Genomic DNA, 23,199 nt, shown 5'->3' on the forward strand with positions numbered 1-23,199 from the left:
ATTCTGCGCAAATCACTTAATCTCCCTGTGCCCAAGTACGTAATGTAAATACGGTGCTCATGTGCAGCGCTCCAATACCTTCGGGTCGAGTTCGTGCTTTATAAAAGATGCAAAAAAAAAAACGGGACCTAAAGGGAAAAGAGCGCAAGCGGGACCGCGACACACAAGAAAGTGAAAGAGGTGTGTGCTGCTTGCTGCTGCCACGCGCAGATCATGGGACGCTGTTCTTTAATTTATGTTAGGCGTACTTCCTGTGTCGTGTTTTCTTAGCACGCATGCGCAGGAGGCGTGGCCTTTTCCTACTTCTGTCGATGCCGTGACTCCCTGGTCTGTGCAACACTGGACAGAAAAGTGTGTAGGTTAGTAATGCGCCGCCATCCTTCCCTTGGTGGAACTGGGAGGGTGCAGGGCTTCTTCGATGCTGCCAATAACTTTTATTTTACATGGGCTGAAAACATATAATATGCCCTAATGTCTCTCTAGTTGATCTGGCACTTTCCAGACATAGTAGTCATGACAAGTGCTAGGCAGAGCGGTGTGTTCCTCAAAAAAAGAAAAGCCAAGCAATAATGCACATTTGCAATGGTGGCGCGCGTAATGTTTACAATATGCGTGGCGCGCCCCCGTTTCATTGACGAGTGCTCTTGTGTTTTTTATGGTATTCTCTCTGCATTTTCCTTTCGGCTTTCCAGCTTGTTCTAAGGACGTTTTGGCGACCATATCTTTGTCTTTCGTTAAATACTGCAAATGGAACTTTCCTCTGCTGCCAGCAAAAACAGCAACTCGACCTCGGGCAGCTGACTCTGCGAACAGCCTGTACCTGTGACAGGAGCATGCCTTTGCATCTGATGTTTACCGTTTTACTTTACAAAGTGCAGTCTCTCATCTCTAAGTGGTGAAAATGCCGAACACTGGAGTAACTGGAGACCAATAAGAAAACACACTTGCGGTTGTGTCCACGACAGTGGCTGGACACAACCCTTTACTCTCTCCCTAGCCTAGGCGCAGTATTTTAACTGCTTGTTTCTTGGGACTGCATTCACTGTATCTGTTTGTTGTGGTTTAAGGCTGGGCATGGGCAAGAGAAGGTGCTTCAAAGCACTAGGGGGTCTGATTCATTCCCCAATAGCAGGTCGCTCTCTCTAAACCTCTCTTCTTCTCATCTGCTTTCCGCTATAATGCATGGAGCCCTGGGCTGATCAGTAACTGGGTCCTAAAGACTATTGACATGAGTTTGGGGCGTGCTGGAAGGTATGGCGGGCCTGGATGCAGTCATCACATACGGCTTTCATCTGTGCTGGGAAAAGTGGCCGGGCTTGGCCACGGGTCCCCTTCATTATACTGATGGGGCCTCTATGCATGTAACGTGTCACATGTCTCTGCAACGCATTGATTCCAATGGGAATGTGAACCACTTGTACACATTATCAGATAAATATCTGACTGCTTTCTCTTTTAGCTTATGGTAAAGATGCTCAAAGAACGACTGTTCTGCTCTGCATGTTACACTAGATTAATGACTGATATTTGATTACTTTGATTTTTAAAAAGTGAAATGGTGCCAGGTTTTGTTTTCTTTGTGGTGTGTGAGTGAACAACCGCTACAGCCATCGTGTAGACCCAACGTAGGCTTAGTATTTTTATTTTTTTTGTCTGGGAAGTTTGGGTTGGTTACCCAAATACGCTTATGATAACATTTCTTGTGACGTATGCTGTCTTATATCCTCTTGGTCAAAAACTGTGAAGTATTTTAGGGAACACCAGGGCTGCAACTGTGACTTCACTTACAGTACTTGCCTGTTTCATAAATTGCTTAGTGTTATTTTGCTCATAGCTTCCCCCGAAAAAACTGTGAGATCACCAACACGATGAGTGACTTATTACCCGGAGAGTCCACGCTTCCAAAGGTTGTGCAAGCGCAAATTAGTTGGTACATGAACTTTATTGTTCTAAGAAATATGATTTAGTGTTCCCGGTTGGGAAACTTGCATTGTCCAACATTTTCTTTCTTGAGATGTTTTCTCTCCCCTCCCTTATTAAAAACAGCATTAACTTTTATTTAAAAAAGGGCTTCCAATAAAGGTCCCAGGACCTCCCAATACATTCTATATCTTTAGGATTACAACACACGGTGAATTAATTCTGTTTGATTGAACGTATGTAAATGTATCTTCCTATGTGAATATCCTGAGAATATGGCATAGTTCCAACCCTCCTGGAGCCATGCTGGACACCTCTGTGCTACATCTAGCTATTGTGCCATTTCTTGCCCAGTTTCCTAATCCAAAACCCTGGTAGACTCATTTTTTCCTCCCATATCTTATTCTTTCATTGTTGTGCTAGATCCATACTTCAGACTACACCATGCTTGCAGCTTCTCTACTTCAGCTCAGTACACTTCAGCTCAGTACAAACCATTCTTGAAATTATTCATTTCCCATCTCCTGTTGCCCCCCCGCTCCTTCCTCTGTCCCTTTATCTATCTTCTTGCCTCACTCTACTGTAGTTTTTTCTCTGCTCACATTTCCACCCTCCCCTTTTCCTGTGGATTCAAACTTCTGAACCTAAGCACTCTGTGCTTTCCTTTCTATTAACCCCACATTTTTATCACACTCGCTTTAATACCCTGAATACCCACTGCCTTGTCCTCTGTTATACTCGCTTCAACCTTTCGGCTAGGTTTGTTTTATGGAAATATCATATACATACAACCTCAAGTATATCTGCAGCTCTTTTCAAATATGCTGATTTAAAAGCTGCATCTTTCAGTCATCCCCCGAGCTAGCCAACCTGCTCCTCTCGCCCTGTTGTACTCTTTCCTCCTGTGCCTCATCTTGGTTCTGCTTCTTCGGTGTGCTTGCCACTCTCCTCTGGAATCAATGCCTTCTCGACATTCATCTTTCTTCCATCTTAGTATGCCTCAGAGAGCATATAACTTATGCTTCTTCCTGTTCTAGTTCTTCATTCTGCTTGGTCTGACATTGTTTAGTTTCTGTTTTGTTCTGCTCTGTTTCATGTATAGGATAAAAGTACCATAAAAATGAAAAAAGCAAGTAAATATTCCTGCTTATGGAGTCACAGGGCTCTGTCGCAGATTAGGGTGTGTAAACGGGCGTGGGGCATATAATGACCACAGCAATACGTAATTTCACAGATTTTTGAGAAATTAAAAAAAAAGGGGAACAAGGGATAAGAACTGCACAACAAGCATTTCCAATGCAGTAGGTCTCACATTTTCGAAACTTTGATCTATTGGTATTGCAAATGACAATGCCTTTTATTATAGCAGGTTTTTAAAAAACATAAATAAAATGCATTGCCATTTACAATGCCAATAGCTCCAAATCTTGCAAATGCGAGACCTATTGCATTGCAAATGCTTGTTATCTCTTCCAATCTTACATGGCGAACGCTCTTTAGGACTCACCTAGGCGGCGCTTGCGCTGTGTCTTCAGGTTTGATCTCAGTTATGGACTTTAAACTCCACCCATTTTCACGCCCGTCTTTACAACTCGCTCCTCTTCCTGTTCTTTGTAAATGATGGCTTTTGATTAGTGAAATAGGCTTAATAGTCCCTGTGAGCGTGGGGATTCGGCGGGCTGGAAAAGCAGGCAAGGAGGCCGTATATAGTGTGCAATAGTCTACTTTATTGTGCCCAGGGCACGTCGTGCAATAGGAAAGTACACAGGTCCGAGCAGGAGGATAACTCCGAATCGATGATGGGCCCGTCTGTTGCGGTTGTCGTTGCCGAAGTTCTTCTGCCGTCCAGGCCGCCGACGTCGATCACAGGTAGGAGGGTGGATGGGCACCTCGGAGGCCAGTAAGACAAAACACAGAAGGAGCCGTTAGTCCTGCTGGCGCTCTATGTCGCTGCCGTAACCGTCACCGGGAGTGGTAAAGGAGGAAAGGAGCGTGAGGAAAAGGGACGGGGGAGGAAGAGGGATAAGCCGAAGAAAAGAGGGGTGTTCGTAAAAGGGGTGTGCGGGGTATTATTTACAAAGTGAGAGATGCTGTACAACGGATACTGATAGGTCCTACCAGGGTGCAGGGGTGCCTAAAGGAGAGAGACTATATACATCTATCTACAGAGAGACTATGGTACATACGGGCACTTAGGGTGCTATACCGAAGGAAAGCTGGTACTCACGGGCTCCGCCGTAACTCTCATCCGAGTTACGGCCGCTCTTCAGCCTCCTCCGGGGGACTCCACCAGTCTTCGGACCACTCTTCTGGTTCGCCGCTCTCGTCCTCTCCTTTCGTCGTGTCTCCTGCCGAAATCTCCTGCCACGATCCTCCGACGTCTTCTGCCTCCCGTCTTCCTGCTTTTCTGTCTCCGGCGGGAAACGGGAAGGAGGGACTTCCGGGAGCAAGAGGTTGTCCTTCCGGTGGGTCGTCGTTCGGGATAGGCTCCTGTAATAGAGAAAGGGGCGAGGTTCCTGTGGTCACGGATGCTGTGGTTGGAACCCTGGATTGAGCGCCCGGGAAGGGAGGATTGTGCGGAAGGGATACCCCGGACAGGGTGAGTAGGGGTGGCAAGACCTGAGGGAGGGAGTCTCCGTCACAGTCCCTCCGTAGTACCTCCTTCTCTTTTGTTACCTTCCATGAGGACAGCCCCTCTTACATTTGTCCTTACTCTCTAGCTTTCATTAGCAGTTATGGAACCGTATTTACTTAATGTCTTGTTGAAGCAGGTACGACATCCAGCCCATGCGCATAGCAATGGCGGTCGCTTCTTTTATATCCAGCCTTACACAGCACTCGCAGGATGCCGCCTTCAGCAATGGTGGCTGCTTGTTAGGTCTCGCCTGGCTATCGCGTAAGCGATCGCTCAGCGAGACTTATGTAGGGGCTTCAGAAAATGCTCCCAAAGGCTTCCCAGGCGGATCGGGTGGCGGTTACGTGCACAACCACGCGCATTCCATTTGCCACCAGCTACTTCCTGCGCGTGCGCCGCCTCACACATTCAGAGAGATTTAGTAAGGGGCATAAGACCTTAGGAATGCGGTTTATGGCCAGTGCATGTGAGGCATTCAAGAGCGAAGCTGGCATCTGGCATCGGACTTGAAAGCAGCAGACTGCTTTCGCTAGCGCGCGCTCGGCCTCACTTCCTGCATCCCCTCTTACAACAATTAACTTTCGTTATAACTCACACCCCATATGCTCGTTCCCTGCCACCCGTCCTTTGATGTCCGCTTTTCTTGTTGTTTACAAACCACGCCGCACACTGCTGCACGCCGCACACTGCTGCACGCCGCACACTACCGCACGCCACACACTGCTGCATTACACACTGCTGCACGCCTCACACTGCTGCACGCCTCACACTGCTGCACGCCTCACACTGCTGCACGCCTCACACTGCTGCACGCCTCACACTGCTGCACGCTGCACACTGCTGCACGCCGCATGCCTCACACTGCTGCACGCCTCACACTGCTGCACGCCTCACACTGCTGCACGCCGCTGCACGCCGCACACTGCTGCACGCCGCACACTGCTGCACGCCACACACTGCTGCACGCCGCACACTGCTGCACGCCGCATACTGCACTGCTACACGCCGCCGCAAGCCACACAGTGCTACATGCCGCACATTGCTGCACGCCACACATTGCTGCACGCCGCACACTGCTGCACGCCGCACACTGCTTTTATGCGAGTTTATGCTACTGACATTGTAAATGACAATGTCTTTTATTTGTTTTAAAACCAAAACATAAATAAACGGCATTGTAATTTTACAATGCCAATAGCTCAAACTCTTATAAATGCGAGACCTATTGCATTGCAAATGCTTGTTTTTATTTGCAGCGTGCAATGCAAGCTTTCACTTTAACAAAGGCGGCTGCCCTCCTTTCTTTTGCTCTGTGCGGCTCGCCGCCAGGTCTGCCCTCCTAACCTTCCCGGGCTCGGTCATTTCCTTGCAGACTGCCTGCTGTGGTGAAGTTCCTCACTACCCACGCCATCTGCCGAGCACTTTATTTACCTTTCAATCTTTGTGGAAGGGAATGTCCTGGCTGCAGACGGTTTTGTAATTGGTTAGGGATTCTTGAAGGAACGCTCTTCCACCTGGGACTTGCCCTCCGAACTGCAGCTTCAAGCGTGCATAACTCTTCCAGAGAGGGCCGGTGCGATCGGTGCCATCGCACCGGACGCTGACTTGGGGTGAGGGCGCCATGTTTATTATTTTAGAAGCAGCTGATGTTCCAGCAATAAAAATGTCAAGACAACTCATCTGAATAATATTCTTCCTGGAGAGAGACCGGAGCTCTGTTTAAGAAATGTTGACTCGTAGTGCAGTGTTTAATATGACTGCTGCAAATAACGTGTCCCATTCATATCACAAAGTGCATTAAATATAAATTGGTCAATGTGCTACCACTTTTGTCAGAGAGCTCCTGTTGTTACTTGTATAAGATAAAATCCTAATATATTAACTGTCATCAAAGAGCTGCATGCAAACTGCAAGGAATGTGTTAGAGCTATGTGTGTGTTTTGCCAGTCTTTTGTTACCCTAATATTTCAAAAAGGGTTCATGTATGTAGAAATCCATTCTTATTATTAAAAAAAACGCTACCATTGGTGTAACATTTTAAAGTCTGAATTTGTATTTTTCCATATCAAGGACTCTTAAACTATACTGCCTACCAGAATGGATGACCTTTTACTCCTACACCTTGTAGGCCTTTGCCTTATGTATTCCTATACACTCATTTACACATGAATGAATGTCTCTGTGCAATGTGTGTGTGATGTAAAGTGTTAAACAGGTATGAGTGGCGCTATAAAACTAAATTAATCTAAGAGACAGTGGTTATTGAGACTTGAGGAGCACAGTCAAATGGTGGTAGTGTGGGAATCTGTGGGGGAGGTGGTCATTGGGGGGCGCCAACAAACATTGTCGCACAGGGCGCCACCAGGGCTAAAGCTGGCCCTGCTTCCAGATATATCTGCCTAGAGAGCAACCCACTTCAGACTGTTGTGACTTCCAACACCAGCAAATTTTAACCAAGATTGACACAAAATCGGCACTAGAAATAATACAATGCATAGCGATTGCTATCTATAAAATGCTTAACTTGTCCCTTTCGCCCAGCTGTTGGTGAGCGCTGCAGCGATAATTGCCTCCTTACAGTCAACAGAGCAGCCTGTGTTGAACACATGTATTTTGGTCTCTGTTTTTATCTTTTGATTCATGTTTTTCCTCTTTGTCAATTTCCGCTCCTTTTTGCAAGCAGACAAGCTCCCGTTCCTATACTCACCATTTTAATTTGCCTCTCCCTGTTTCACAAAGCTGCCAATCGGTTTTCTTAAGCCCGGCAGTGTGTCTATGTAATAACGTTTAGGCTATGCTGGCAGAGGCTCAATCTTCCTTTTTAACGTTGGATGATTGAAGTGATCACATTTGGTACATTGCTTCCTTCCCTGATCCAGCCTGTGGTAGCTGTCTCATGCATAGTCCCAGCTCCTCACAGCCAAACACATATTTCTAGCTGACAAATTGTCAGAGATTAAGAGAAATATCCAGCTTCAAAGACGTTTTTTGGTAATTCCCAATTTCAGAACACATTCGTACAGTTGTCTATAAATTCCATATAGGCACATGTATCAGTTTTTAAACTTGGTAAACAATCCAGATAAATACACTCCACACCATGCTGCATAATTTCACACACACTTCCACGCCACACAATTCAACTCTTTCATTTCCATTCCCCACCATGTAATTTGACAACAAAGCACATAAATCATCACACCACATGCATCCAATCCACACAATTCCACATCATGCCACAAAATTCAACAGCACACCACATAATTAAACTCCACTACATACCACTCCACAAAATACCATTCCACTTAAATACACTCCTTAACACACAGTCCCACTCCATATAATTCAGTACACTCAATGCAACATAATTACTATCCACATAATTCCACTGCACACCAGGCAAAAAAACCCCACACAATTCTGCAACTAACAATTCCAATTCAACCTACATAATTCCACTCCACACTACATACATCCACTCCACTCTAAACCAAAACACATGGGTAAAAGACATTGTAATTTACAGCGCCAATAGCTCTAACTCTCACAAATGCGAGGCATATTGCATTGCAAATGCTTATTTTTAATGTCAACTTGCATCTGACAAGTGACCCATGTCTGATGTGGAAGCTCAGAAAAGTCTGGCTTTTTAGCCAACATTAACTTTTCTTCTCAGTGCTGCTATTTTTGAGAACGTTTGTGTGTGAAATTATCATGTTTAAAGTGCTTATTTTTTAACCTTTGCATATCTTAAGTGTGACACTTTGGCATTGTAATGCTCCAGGTTGTTCATGGGTTCCATTGAACCAATTGTTTGACACCATTAGTATTCTTGTGGTTTGTGCTCTCTAAATATATACTCTAAATCTGATTTAGAGTGTTTATGTAAAGCTCCACGTGCCCCCCACTTTACTTCCAGCACTCCCCAGGTCACAACTTAAACTTGACCCACATATGGAGAGACCAACTCTTATTTAAATTAGACTTAGCCACACAATCCCTCCAAATTATCTAATGCATTTTGAAAATGTATGTTTGGGAAGCTTTTCATTGTTGGAAAGACTTCATTACAATTGAAAGTCAGTGCTTTAAATGAGAAAAAAATAAGTGCATGTACTCATCAAATCGAGCTAGTGGTATGGGTGGGGGCAAAGAGTGGGGCTAAGATGCAAAGATAGTTCTATCATCTGTCAGGCAACCATTTTGCACTTGCATTATCCTTGTTAATAGTCTCAAATTTACTATATGTGTAGAAAACACCCACATGACCAATAGCATTCTGGAAAGCACATGTCTCATGCAGCAGGAGAAATGATAGGGGTGGTCCATGGTACATGGCCTTTGTTCTGAAACCTTAAGTTCCTGCTTAAAGGACATATTGTGTTATCTTGGAGAGGAAAGGTTGACTGCTTGCTGTAGTTTCATTGTCTCTTTTCCAAGACTCTGTGTATATGGCTTTAAGTATCACCTACTTCTCGGAGGATGAATGATGGCCCCATTGCATTCCATCCTTGGCCCTCTCTTAGCTCAGAATATCTTCCCAACAAATGTTGCCATTCCTGTTTCTTAAGCTGCCATTGGGCAAGACACCCTCTGTGCTGGAACACTTCATAATTTACAGTGTAAACAATGGTGCATGCTTGGAGGCCTTTCTGCACAGATCATCTTCAAACTGAAAGACGATGAAAGGGCATCCTGCTGGCTGCTTATTTAGCTCTATTCGGTCCCTCCATTCAACAAGATTGTGGAAGCCTCTCCTGCCGACCCCTCCCACCCTTCAAAAGTCAGATGTGGCAGTAGTGCAGGGAGGAAAAGAGCAGCATTTCAGGCAGCACAATGGCTAGAATGCAATAGACTGACACTGCAAGTCTTTATTTTTTTTTCTTTATTTTTTTTGTGTCTTTCCCACGGATCAAATTGTATTTTTGGAGTGTTTGTGCGCCTCAATGCAGTACACGGAAATGAAAGTGGAGCTTCATGGCCGCACCTTAAAGGGAACAACCCCTTCCTTGAATAGATTCAATCCGATCTCCCTGGAAGGCTCACTATTTGCTATTAAGAGCCTCAAATCGGGCACTCCATCTGACGCATGCCCCACAAATTTTTGGCCTTGGGAGCAGAGGCTATCAATCCCCTTGCTAACCGTATCCTGAATGCCTCGCTCTTTGCGGCCATTGTTCCCATGGCATGAAAACAGGCTAAAATTGTGCCACTGCTGAAGAAACACCAGGCAATGGTTACAGACCAGTCTAATTGTAGGCCCATCTTGCTCCTCCCAGCCCTTTCAAACGGTCTGGAAAAACATGTTAATCAACAGCTATCCATATACTTCGAAAGCAATGATTTGCTGCATCCAAGTCAATGTGGGTCTCGCCCCAGCTGCAGTACAGATACAGTGCTGGTGGAGGTGGCCGATTTCATCAGGTGTATCCTTGATGTTGGTGGCAAAGCAGTGCTGATCATGCTGGATTTGTCAGCAGCATTCAATACGATCCTGGCCCCCACCACCCCGCCCCTATTCTTCGGGCTCTTTTCCAGTCTGTTGTGATTAGAGGACAGGCATGGAAATGGCTGGCTTCCTTTCTTGAAGTTTGGGGTAGGTGTTGGAGTCCTCCTTTTTCAGCTGGACCGCGGACCTTAAGGTGGGAGAGCAGAGCCCTACACTATTTAAGATATATCTTGCTCCCCTGGCATGCTTGACTGAGATCCTGGGTGCTAAAGTAGTCTCTATCACTGATGACGCCCAGTTGCTGTTTTCTTGGGGTAAGGAGGAAGCATTTCCTGGAGACAAAATCAGAAACGGTTTCCCTGAAGTATTCCAGTAGCTCTCCTTCCATCAAATACAGGAAAGACTGAGTTTCTCTTCCTCTGTTCAAGATTGGAGAAGTCCTGGCAGGCCTTTTGGCCAAAGTATGCTCCCCCTCCACTCACCCATACTAATTTTATTAAAAATCTTGGAATTTAGTTTGATGGGAAACTCTCCATTCTCTCTCAAGTTAATGCTCTAGTAGGGACCTGCTTGGCATGATGCGTATGCTCAGGAAGTTTCTGTACTTTCTGTCTCTGCCGGCTAGAAAAATGGTGGTCCTGGCTCTGATTACATCTAGACTGGAATATGGTGATGCACTGTACCTGGGCCTGCACGACTATTTGATTAGTAGGTTGCAGGTGGTTCAAAATGCAGCCGCTTAAATGGTACTCAACCTACCTCTGAGAACGCATGCGTCTTAGTTTCTTAGAGACTTGCACTGGCTTCACGTCAGGATGAGGATCACTTTTAAGATCTTACTGCTAATCCATAGAGCCTTGCATGGGATAGGCCTTGTAAATCTAGAACTGAGGGCAGGTCCTAATTTCTGGGACTGTCTCCATGGAAAAATCTCCCTCTGGAATTAAGATGCATCACATCCACCCCTCTGTTTCGGAAGAAGTTGAAATCATATTTTTTTTTCTTAAACAACTGATTCTGTTCTCCTCCGTCCCTTGGTTTTCTACTGTCCGTGCATAGCACCAGGACACTCTTCGGATTAACAGTTGCGCTTAAGAAATTCCTTTAACATTACATTACATTACAAAGGTTATGAGTACTGGTACTCTCCTTGGCAGTGGAGAAGTGCCGCTACTGAGAGGGAACTGTCGGCTGCTAATTTCAGTGTCCCTTCCAGTCATCAGATCCTTCACAGTGCCACCTGTAACGGAGCTTTTTCCGGGTGCGCTCCAATCCTGCTATCTTTTGGTTTGCATTGTATCCCTTCCCACTATCATGGTGCCCTCTATTGATGTTTGTTTGGGGACGTTACTTCTCATTTTATTCCAGTTTTCATCACATAGTTACCTGCTGTGACCCTCCTAATCGAGTGCATTGAATTTTCTTCGAAAGTTCATTTTGGACCAGCTTTTCCATGTCAGGAAGCCATTTAACACATATGTTGACTGGAGGAGCGCTAGTATCATCCTCACAATGGTATTTTCACTGCCATCCACGTAATCAACAGATGAAGGGTCCTTCTCCAGCCATGGTGCCAAATTTCCCCATGTTGTGTATATAACATTAAGCAGAACTTTGTATTTTGAGAGCAGTAATTCTGACTCGGGCTCTCATTATACATATGGCCCCATTTCTCTGCAAAGTACTGCCAGCTGAAAAGCTAGGTCTGGCAGAACATGTGCCGGGGGGGGCAAGGGGGAGAGGGAGAGACACAGAAACTCTGCAACTGCAGTTTGAGTTGCTTCGGGCCGCTTTATAACCTTCCCTACTATCAAGGTGAGCGTGGAGTTAGAAAGTAATTACACACTTCATTACGGCCAATGTCCGGTCCTCATAGTGATGTATAAACATTACTGTGTGAGAGAGAGAGATTGGTAAAGTTGGGGAAGATGAAAAGACAGCGATGGAGGTGATTAAACTTGAGACCCTTTTCACCCTACTTAAAATATTGTTTAGGCTCGCTTCCTCACAAATCATACATCCTCATGGCTATCTTCATAGCTTTCAAGAACATGGAGAGCTGAATCAAAAAACCTAATTTTGTACCACAGTTTTGGCATTTTTCAAAGAGGTAGGCCATTTTTCCTATTTTATGTGCTATCAATCCACTCACACTTTGTAGTGGAAACCAGCATGAAACCAAGACGTGATCCAAGAAAGCTATAGATTTCTGTAAAGTAGACCAAATTCTGAATTCAGCCTAGGGTCCAATGCGTAGATCCCTCAAAGCTTTCCCAAGGAAAATAACTGTTAAAATAAAAAAAAATTGAAAATGAGTAGGAAAAATCTGTCATTTGCAACAACCTTTTCGTTTGCCACAATGGCTGATTTATAAAGCAATATCCCATTACGTCCGCTAGACTGTTCTGGTTGCATGGGTTAGTAGGCTCTGCAAGAACCCAAGGTTGCCAGGGCCAACAACAGAGCTGCACCGTACAATGATCTTTTATTAAGTACCTAGTATAGCCCAATTCATGTAGTGAAATAAGTGGAGTAAAAAATGGGTATCAAGGAAACCTATCTGAAATGGGCACAAGGCATAGACTAAAAAACACACATTTTCCCCAACATTTCTATGATGGAAAGTTCTGGAATCTGTGGGGAGCCTCAAACATCCTAACATTCCTCCAAGTATCCTGATAAAAATGTCACCTCACTTGTGTGGGTAGGCTTAGTGCCCACAACAGGAAATGGCCAAAACACAACATGGATGCATCACATTTTTCCACTGAAAACTTAACCTTTTTCCCCAATGTGTGTAGTGGAATGTTTTAGACCCTAGCTCAGCCTGCATGGTTTGGAGTCATCATCATAGTTGAGTGAGGGAGTTATTCAGTTTTGGGGTGAGCACAGCGCCCCTGGCTTTTGTATCCATCGGGGAAGATGCAGTGATGACGTGTATTTGTGCTACCTTTACTATCTGTCTTCTACTGGTGCAATATCTCTGTGAAAGCACATGTAGCCTAAGCTTTTCTTGCACATTGATGTCTCTATCCTCACCAGAGTCATGACTAATCTTGTATGCTTGCCAAGTGAACCTATACCAACGGCTTCCGTCGCTAGCTACTTTAAACTCAAGAAAATGTCTATCAGGTGCCTTTAGAGTACTCACTGTGTTAAATACAACTCCTTTCAGTTTGTGGATGCAAATTGGAGGTGTCTGAGTATACCTCCGAGGCTCAATTTCTCAAACTGAGTGAGCATATGTACCTTTGAAACTAAATCAAACATACTGTGGAATGCTGACTAAGTTCCCTAAAATAATAAGCCAGACAAATGTCCTCTGGGGCTCATTCACTGACACTTCTACTTTTGCTTAGCAAGTGTTAAAAGTTAACTTGTATCATAACCAATAATAAAGATGTGAATACAATACTTATGCACAATATAGTGTCCTGTATCTTTTTTCCAACATCATTGGTTATGATACAAGTTACTAATATAGTTTGCAAACTTTCAAAGCAAGTAGAAGTGTTGGTGAATAAGTCCCATGGGACATTTCTTTGACATATTACTCTTACTTTGGTTCTTGTTAGTAATCAGGGTGGTCCTTGTGTTTTATACATAAGTTTCATAAAAAGCAGTTCACAATCTAGCCAAACCTTTACAATTTTGCCACACAGGGTACTCTGTGAAAACGTGGTTTATGCTCCGTCCACCATTATGTGCGGTGTGAGGTGTGAGGACTATAATACACTTGTCAGTCAGCAAATAGGACAACAACCATGTTCTGCTGGCGGATAAAGGAGCCTAGCAGACCACAAGTAAGTCCATGATTCCCTCAAGTAGAAGAACAAAATGTCTACGGCTGCTTGTCTAGAGAAGTAGTGGCCCATGGAATGTAGGTATTGACGCACAGCCATTGAAAAGTTTACGTAACAGCATCTCCACCTCAATTTCCCAATGCTCGAGTTTTTTATGGTACAATATAACGGAATCAGGAAAACGCAGGTTTGGGTGAGATGAGCACTGGGGACAGTAAATACGACTTTCCTGCCTTTTTCCATGCTTAGAGTAGTCTTTACAATGACAAAATGGTTGCGTCTTTTTAGCTGTTACAGGAATGCTTTTAGCAAATGGTCGCTCATGTAGCCTTGCAACATCCTCCAGAGCATATGAAGTGGAGGCTGCTGCTTCTCTAGAATTAAGCATTGTCTGTTGCCATGTTGATCAGGTGGGTGGACAGTTTTTTTTTTTTTTTTTTGGTACCAAGTGCGAGTTTTACACTCACATTTTATGGCTGAAGACCCTGGTCATTTTATCTACTCCGCCCATATACTTGTTGTAATTATTCAGCTGGGCTTGTGAACTTCGGCAATCTGACCTGAAACCTTGACTGGGGAAGTGCTCTCATCAAGAATTGTAGTGAGTACATACACATCACACCTATCCGAGAACTTCACTGTGAGCAGTTCATTGGAACGCAACGTAGTGCTCTGGGATTTCTGGAGTGTTATATAAACAAGCTCCTGCGTGAATCGTTTGCGACAACAACAAACTGTATTGCATGCCACAGTGCCAGCTTTGTACAGCTAACTGAACAGCTCTGCTCTCGCATAGAAACTGTCCACATTAAGGTTATAACCTTTGTGAAGGAGTGGATGGACAAGCTCCCATACAATCTTTTCTGCGACTCTCTAGCGTGGGAAGGCAACCTACAAGATTTAGAGTGGAGTCTTTCCTTCATACACTCTCAAGCTGTACACATAGCCAGCAGACCTCTCACACAGCATATAAAACTCAATGCCATAGTGAGCTCTTTTGCTTGCAATTCACTGCCTGAACAGCAGCCGCACTTTGTACAGGATCAAGGACTCCTCGATGGCTATATTCTTCCCAGGAGGATATGTCTTGAAACTTGACAGACAAATGTTCCACGACAGGCCGTATTTTTTTACAACCTATCATGATCTGGATGGTTCCCGGGTAATGCAGCATACACTGTAAAATGGCAAAAGAAAATCTCTGCTCATGTACAGTGCGAAGGTGGGAATTACCCAAATCGTGCGAGTAGTTCAGGAGGACTGCTAGGTTGGTTTATGTACTAACCCCATTTTCAGCGTAAGGCCCAAAACTTTTTTCAGCTCCTCTAATGAAGTGGGAGTCCACTTGTGTGCCCTACAGTGAGTCCTGAGATTTCCTTCATGCTCCCTCAGAAATTGTTCGGCATGCAAATTTGTTAGGTGCACAATTTCCTCAAGGAGGTCCAAAAGGAGGTGGGTGAACTTAGTCAGTTTGCAAAATATTTGTTGTATCGACTTAACATCCAGCATCGCCAGTAAAAAGGTGGAATTAGGGGCTGAACTAAATTGGGGGGCTGCCAAGAGAGCACTCTGTCTGTGCTTGCCACCGCACATGCCTGCTCTCTGGGCTGGTCCAGCCTGCTACGTTCGCCCCACTGCACAGACTTTGCTTGTGAAGGGACAGCAGGACTGCCATCATCGTGTCCCTCAGAATCGCTGTAAGATGAGTCGTTAAATAGAACTCCGCCAACTGAAAAGTCTCTCCCAGATTCTGCTCCATTTTCCTCTCCCTTAGATGCTGTCTCAGTATCTGCTGTCTCAGTTCCTGCCTCAGAGCTGTTCTCCATAACCTGAGTTAAGGGTCAAATGACATCACTGATGACCTTATCCAGTGAGTGTAAGTATTTTCTAAGAGTTTGATTGTTAAACATATATTCTAGGGTACTACACAGTTAATTAGTATACTAGTTGTACTACTAATGAGTGATACTACTTCTAACATATATTATGTGAGTGGCTGTGTGACTGTGTATCCACGTGTGAGTGGGTGGGTGTATGGAGGTTGTATAGGGGTGTGAGTGGTTCTGTGGATGGTGTGATCAGTGATGTCACTGACCAGGTCATGAGTGATGTAAATATGTGTGGTCATATGCAGTGCATTGCGGGGATGTAAGTTATAGTTAGCTCAGGTAACTTGAAATTTGTGGTTTCCCTGGGGCCCGATTGTAGACCCGAGGAGAACCACACATTTCTAATAAAATAAAAAGTTGGGACCCACAGGGCGTTGGCCCTTGATCAAAAGGGCCCACCCCCTGGCAATTACAGTTTTTGAAACCTTCTTTTATATACTTTCGTTTTTATTATTAAAATCCGGGGGGATGTCGCACCACCCTCTTGGAAAAAGGCACTTTTATTTAAAACAATTAAAAATTGCTCCCCAGGTAGGGGGAAGGGCTGTTTACGCCCCCCTGGGTTGACCCCCAAAGTGATTTCCGTGGTGGTCTAGTGGGTTTCTTTGCAGTGGATCATGGAACGCTCTTGATCCACTGACAGGAAACAGTTTCATAGAGGCCTCATTGAAAATTGAGGCCTATCTGAAATGTGCAGAGACCTTTTTTCTCCTCTGCATGTGGAGAGAGAACTTGCCTGCTCCTTCCTCCGGTTCCAGTGGTGAAAACCTTGACGTCCGCGCACCTTGTGGCGTGCTGATGTCACAGATGGGCAGGGAGGGACGCAGAAGCGATTCTGCTTCTCCAGCATTAAAAAAACAAAACAAATGGAGGATCCTTTTCTTTCCCTAGTGTTGGCCAATACCTGACTGACACACTGGGGAGAGGATCACCCAGACACCCACTGCTTGGCCAAGCAGGCTGCAGAGGCTTTGCAAACCACTGATGAGCCTCATGGAAAAATGTTCACAGAGGAAAAAGCTTAACGCAGACTACCACCTTGGCGGCTGAACGTTATCCCTCCTCACAGCTCTCTTGAAATCAAAATAAATAACCATGGCATAACCAGGCACAGCCAGCTAGGCCATTGTGTGCGTTTCAGTGTTGTATTATGAAGATGTTTTTTTTCCCCTAGCCCCTAGCCCCCATACCAATATGAAGGTTATAGACATTCTACTCGCTAATAGAGGGCTTATAGCCACAGAATTTTCCCTTAAAGGACATAGTTTCACGCCTGGGCAGGTTATTTTATCCCAGAGTCCTAAACAACATGTCTGTGCTAGTTCCGTTGCAAGGCAGAGCTAAGAACCATTGTATTGTGTACTTGCCCATGGCACTGGTACTAAAATCAGCCCAACATCGTGCGCACCAAGCATGCTCGCGTCTGCAAGTGACTGGGTTTTTTCTTTTTGTTTACCAATCCGAGTTGGATCAGTACATTTAAAAAAAAAAAAAAAGTTGTGCGAGTTGAAAGAATCAACTCATGGATAAAAGCAACATGGAGAGAGGGGTGCTCAGAATCAGAGGTGGGGGGAAGCAACACAAGGGCAGAGGGAAGCAACAGGAGGGCCACAGGTGGGGGGGGGAAGCAACACAAGGGCACAGGTGCGACGGCAGCAGGTGGGGGTAGCAAAGGAAACTGGAGAGAGAGTGTGCAACATGGAACTGGTGGGAAGATTACATGGCTGAGAGAATGGGAGGGGTCTGGAGAAACGCACAAAGGTGAGTGCATCATAGAGAGTGCAGTAAAAAAAGCACAATGGTGAGATCAACACAAGTGGGATGGTGGCGGGAGAAGTACGAGTGAGACAGCTGGAAAACACACGCACGCTCGTGGAGTGCCTAAATAAAACGCTAAAAGTAGCACCTAAAAAATTAGCACTGGAGGGACACAAGTAATGTGTCCATGCTCTAACGGAGCGAAAAACACAAGAAGAGAAAGTAAAACCTACACAAGATAACAAATGGGAATCAAGCAAGCAAGTGAGTGACAAAATCAGTGAATGGTAACTAATGGGTGGCTCTAAGGCTGCTGTAAGCTGACAATAGCACTTTTTGACTACAGACAGCCTGCCATGTCTGGTAGGCAAGGCCAAAATAACGGTTTCTCCGAATTTTTTTATTTAACTTTATTTTCCTGTAAGTTCCGCAATTCCAACTTGCACTTTTGCATGTCGTATTGTGCCCACTACTACACGGTATGCAATGTAGTGATATATGCCCCAGTCACTGACAAATTTGCAAGCACATGGGTAGGTGTGTGGAGCAGATTAATTAATAACCTGCTGGTGCAGGGATCACCACTTCGCCACGGGTTCTTATCAAGTAAGGAGGAATCGACAAAGAAGCGAAGTCAAATCATAGGTAATTTATTTAAGCATTCAGAATGGGTCTCGATCCAATGTGTACCATAGTGATACCCAAGGAGAGAGCACACTGAACGATGGTTAAATGGGTTTATATACGGAAAATCACAGACTAGGAATGCCCAGAGGTAAATAGAGCTTTGGGAAGAACACACAAATGAGACCATCGGTAAGAATCAACAACCTTGGTACCTTGTGTAACTGTCACGTCTTGAAACTGCATAACAAGATAGGTTTATCTGAACAAACTTTGTCCAAGGCTTTATCATTGTTTAAAAGGCACACGAAACCCACAGTGCAGACATCAGCTGTTCTTTTGTTAACTTTGCATGTTTACGCAGCCTTCAGTGTCTCAATTTGAATTCGTTACCTAATCTTTATGCAGTTGTAATGACAAGGATAGAGCCAGGCTGAAGAACAGGTCAAAGGTGAGCATGGATGAAGCACAGGTTAATTAAAAAACGAGAGATTCAGATTCTAGAACAAGAGCTTCAGATTTTAGGTTTTTACAGTCCTTACTTTTCAGCTGTGCTGAATCCATTTTGGAAGTTACATGTATTAATTTATATATCAATTTTCATTATTTCATCAATTTCAAGTTGTACTATCATTTCTCTATTTAGTTCATGAACATTGACTGGGGAAGGTTTAATACTATTGAAAGTATTTATACAAGTGGTGCTTATCATAGGGGCACATTGAATGCAGCAAGTTAAAAAGATGGCTCCTACAATTACTATTCTCATTAATAATTTCCAACCCCCAGCAAATCGACAGCTCTACTCATTTCCACCTAATCTATATACCAATACTTATTTCAGAAAAACACCTAACACAATTCCTTATACTGATCTTTTATATTAAACTTGTATGTTTCTTAACCTTCCTTCCTCTTACTGTCGTATTTGTTGTTTGATTGCCAAGGTAACAAGAGTAGCGTAACGATCAGCCAGAAACAGAGTAATGTAATCTCAATTCTCCTAAAATTCCCTCACTACACTATCCAAAAGCATTAAGTCCCAAGTGTCTTTTGCTTCAAAGCCTCACTGGCAAGCTTATGTACCGGTCTGGACGTTTGCGGTTTTGACCACCGGCATGGGTTGCTATCTCTCCAGAGATATTTTCTTCAATCAAAGTCTATAGTTCTTTTCGGCCCTTGGCCGCATTTTGTATCCGGGCTGAACAATGTCAGGATGGTCAACCAGAATCTGTTCATCTGGTTCAGGCATGATGGCAGCAAGTTATTGTTCCAATGACTCCACTTCACCATGTTTCAAAAAATCACCATCTCCAAAAGGCACTTGCTGAGAGATCTGATCCTATTCAAATCAGGCATTCCTGTTGTTATCCACTGATCATATGGCAAAGGGAGTGGCGCTTGCTTTCTCCACATCATTGGCATGGACCCAGTGTCTGGGCCCTGTGTACATAACAGCAGTCCGGGTGGTGAAGAAAACATGCACTGGCCTCTGAAACTGTTGGGTAAAGACACCGTCTCTAGGCCTCAGCTTGTGACCTGGACCTTTAAGACTGGGAGGGAGACTGACCTTCACCTGTGAATGGATCAAATGCAGATCTTTAGTCAACACAGTAATCAACAGGAATGGTAAATTCAATGTCCGATTGTCCTTGATCTTGGTACACCCTATACATTTGCTAGCCTCCCCATAACCACCTCAAATGGTTGCAAGACCTTCAAAGGGCAGATCTGGGGGTGCAAAATATCCTGTTGAAACGGGATACCTTTTCCTGTGCTATAAGTATGGCACATCATGCACTTCTTGACATAGAACTCTGCCACCCTTGGAATACGGTTATTGAACCATACATAATCTGACATGGCCACTATTCCTTTAACACTGATATGGGCTGAACTGTGGGCCATGGTAACAATAGCATTCACATAAAAATTTGGAAGCATTAATCTTTGCTTTCCTGACAGATCTATCCCACATCCTGTTGCATCCTGACACTCATATCTTTTACACTGTTCCTTCTCTTCCTCCATAGCGTCTTCCTGTACTTTCCTAATGCAATCTCTAGAGTTTGATTAAACATAGTCACATCTGGTATCCATATAGCTGTCCCTACAATATACATTAAACTATACTCTAAATAGGCTGTTCGTTAAACTGGTTCATTGGCAAAAGTATTTCCCTGTATTACCTCATCTATAATTTTCTTGTGGACAAAATATTTAACAATAGCAACTCTTTTTGGTAACATCAAGGTATCCAGTAACTTTACTATTCATTCCCCATACTGTATCTTATCACCAAGCAAAATAAAAAAAACAACCTTTTTCTTTTCAGAGTCGTCCGAATGAATGGGCAACTCCAAAGACATATACATTGGTATTTACAGTCAAATCTTTACTTAATTCACAAGCTCTAGTTAAAGCTGTCCGCTTCACAGATTGCATTGACATTTGTTGTATTTTACATAACTCAACCACAGATTTCAAGGGAGTAACTGTATAGGCCGCTGTACTAGAGCCATCAGGTAGTTTGTAACCTAAACCATCCACGGACAGTTTCCCTAGTGGGTCAGATATAGGGGTATCTGTCAGGTCTACCCGTCCCTTAGTCTCCTTCTCAGTAATAAAATATTCCATCATGCTTCTCATCTTGTTGGGACTCCGAGAGGGGTAGTACAGTGGGTGGATTCAAAATGTTACAGCATTTCAGAGTGATGTTTTGGAGCAAAAAGTATCAACTTATATCGCACTGGTCAGGTGCTGGGTCTGAATTATATATATATTTTTGGGATATCCACTAAATATGATACCATAACTGTCAAATTGTGACCTTAAATATACATTTCAGATTGCTTTATCGCAGTGGAATCCAATGTGGAGGAGAAATATGCACATGACCTATTCCTTCTTACATGGTACTGTGCCAAACTGCAACCATCTTTTGCATGCACAAATTTGTAATAATCAGGTTTTACCTAAAGCAGGAGCATTACATAAAGCATTTCTCAATTGCAAAAACACAGCTTCACACTGATTATTCCAAAGAAAACTGAATGTATACGTGCTTTAATGTTAAGGCAAGCTGGGGGTTTGCAATTTATGAAAAATTTGGTAATAGACGCATAGATATTAGATTGAGTCAGTGGTTTCTGCAAGTTCTGCACCAATTATATCCTATGTTGGTGTATCGTCTCACCCCCTTTGACAGGAGGAGACCTAAATTGGTAACCTTCTGTTGACAATACTGTAATTGGAAAGGAGATACTTTATGTCCCAAGGATACTAAGTGATGCAATAATTTCACTGTAACTTGTTTCAAACCTTCTGCTGTATTGCTATGTCTCCAATGAGTAGCTTATAAGCTACCAGCAGCTCACCAGTGTACGGTCCAACCTATATTTTAAAAAATAAACTCAGGCATTCAAGACATTTCTTTTGTATTTTCACAACTCATAAACTGATGCCTACAGAGAAAATAGGTGACATTTTGAAAATGTGTTTAAAGCTTTTATTTCAGTTGGGGATATTTATTACTCATTTTTATACCTTGGTGCAAGGGGTATTGTAGCTATGGTTTGCATGTACTACACATGTAGTTCTTCAGTTTAAATTGTCAAAGCCTTGCTTTTTTCATTACTGCTGAAAACCCTGCCTAATGCACCAATGTGATCACTGCTGATACTCTTGGATGGGGTGCTCATTTTACATTACTAGTAACTTTTGTTACAGAAAATGTTGGAGACCCTTGTACTAACATTCAGTTGTTGTGAAATAGGGCTTTGAACGGGGTTGCCAGAAAATCCCACAGGTGTATTAACTTTACCTAGGAAACAATAGGATATTGAGGTACTACTATCGTGTTACTTTCTCTCAAATCCATCACAAATTAATAAACTTTTATCCTGTATTGCATCCCTTCTTTTAAGGTCAGGAAGAATAGAGCTATTACATACATTAGAGGGAACCTTTTCAAAGCGAGTAAAGAAATCAGGGACGGCCTCTCCCTTCTTTTGTTTACAAGCAGTAAGGAGTGCTCAATCTATTTTTCTGGCTGGGACTATCGTTTTTATGTAAGTATGTATGTTACCAGGCAGTATGTATGTTACCAGGCAGATCCAGAATGAGCTGACAAGGTTTATGACCAGGTTTCCTATCTCTATCAGCTGTTATTATGGCAGCCCAATCTACTCCCAAATCAACAGCATGATCCTGTTTCCGACTAAGTCGCCACATATCAGGTGGTAGGATCATACTAAAAAACATATCCATATCTGCTAAGGTCATGATACAAGAATCAATGTACACCTTCATAAAATCCCCTAGGATTTTTCAGTATGTCAGGTAAAGAGGCTTTTAAAGTGAGTACATTCATCCTTTTCCAGGGCGTATCTATTCAATTGTACAAAAACTGAGCTCTAGCATTAGCACTATTTGGGTCATCATCATCTGCATTCCCTCTTCCAGGAATGAACTGTGGCGCAGCTTCCCTCATAGATCTTATTCGGGGAGAGGAAGAGAGCTCATTACGGTGTCCAATTATCGTTGCTATGGCAGTGTTAATTTTTTTTTTACAGAGAAGGCCCCTATCTGACACTGTCTATTAATTGCTCTAACATCATCTGGGCCATTTCGCCCTGTAGTCATCTCACATTGATGAGAAAGCTTACTTATAAGACAAAGAAGCTCACCCTCAGAGAAATCCTGAATCTGATCTATCATTTCTTCTACTCCCATTTCTAGATCACTTAACCAATTTAATACCATCAACCTTATCGCATTATGATGAAACTGAGGTACAGTAGAGCGAAGAACTCGAGGGGTCAGGACAGATGCAGGAACCACAGAAACATTAGTCATTTCAAATGCAGTGGCCTGAGGTGGAGGGACAAAGGCTTGGGGTGGGGATGCAGTGGCCTGGATTGGAGGGGGTAAAGAATGTACCGGTACTGGTTGGAAAATAGGGAGCAGGACAACCGCAGGCAAAGGAGGGGGAACCGGGGGTACTAGGGGGCGATATTTAGGGGTCCAGGGGGAAGAGGTGTTAAGGGTACAAATGGGGGCGGGGGCGTTCTTTCAACAATCCATCAGTATCTGAATCCACATCTTCTTGGTGGACCTCTA

The 23,199-nt window shown here is 43.8% G+C and overlaps 1 protein-coding gene across 2 annotated transcripts in view; it reads left to right on the top strand.

The window, feature by feature from the left end:
- Nucleotides 1–248: 248 nt before the first annotated feature.
- RAD52 (RAD52 DNA repair protein) overlaps nucleotides 249–23,199 on the top strand; it is a 210,470-nt gene continuing 187,519 nt past the window's right edge. Inside the window, exon 1 of one of the 2 annotated variants that reach the window (XM_085652251.1) lies at nucleotides 249–359. The gene's annotated coding sequence lies outside the window, so the exon portion shown is untranslated. The remainder of the gene's footprint in view (nucleotides 360–23,199) is intronic. The other variant, XM_085652252.1, reaches the window with a different exon arrangement.

The sequence above is a fragment of the Triturus cristatus genome, chromosome 4_1, assembly GCF_964204655.1.
Source record: "Triturus cristatus chromosome 4_1, aTriCri1.1, whole genome shotgun sequence".
Classification (NCBI taxonomy): Eukaryota; Metazoa; Chordata; class Amphibia; order Caudata; family Salamandridae; genus Triturus; species Triturus cristatus.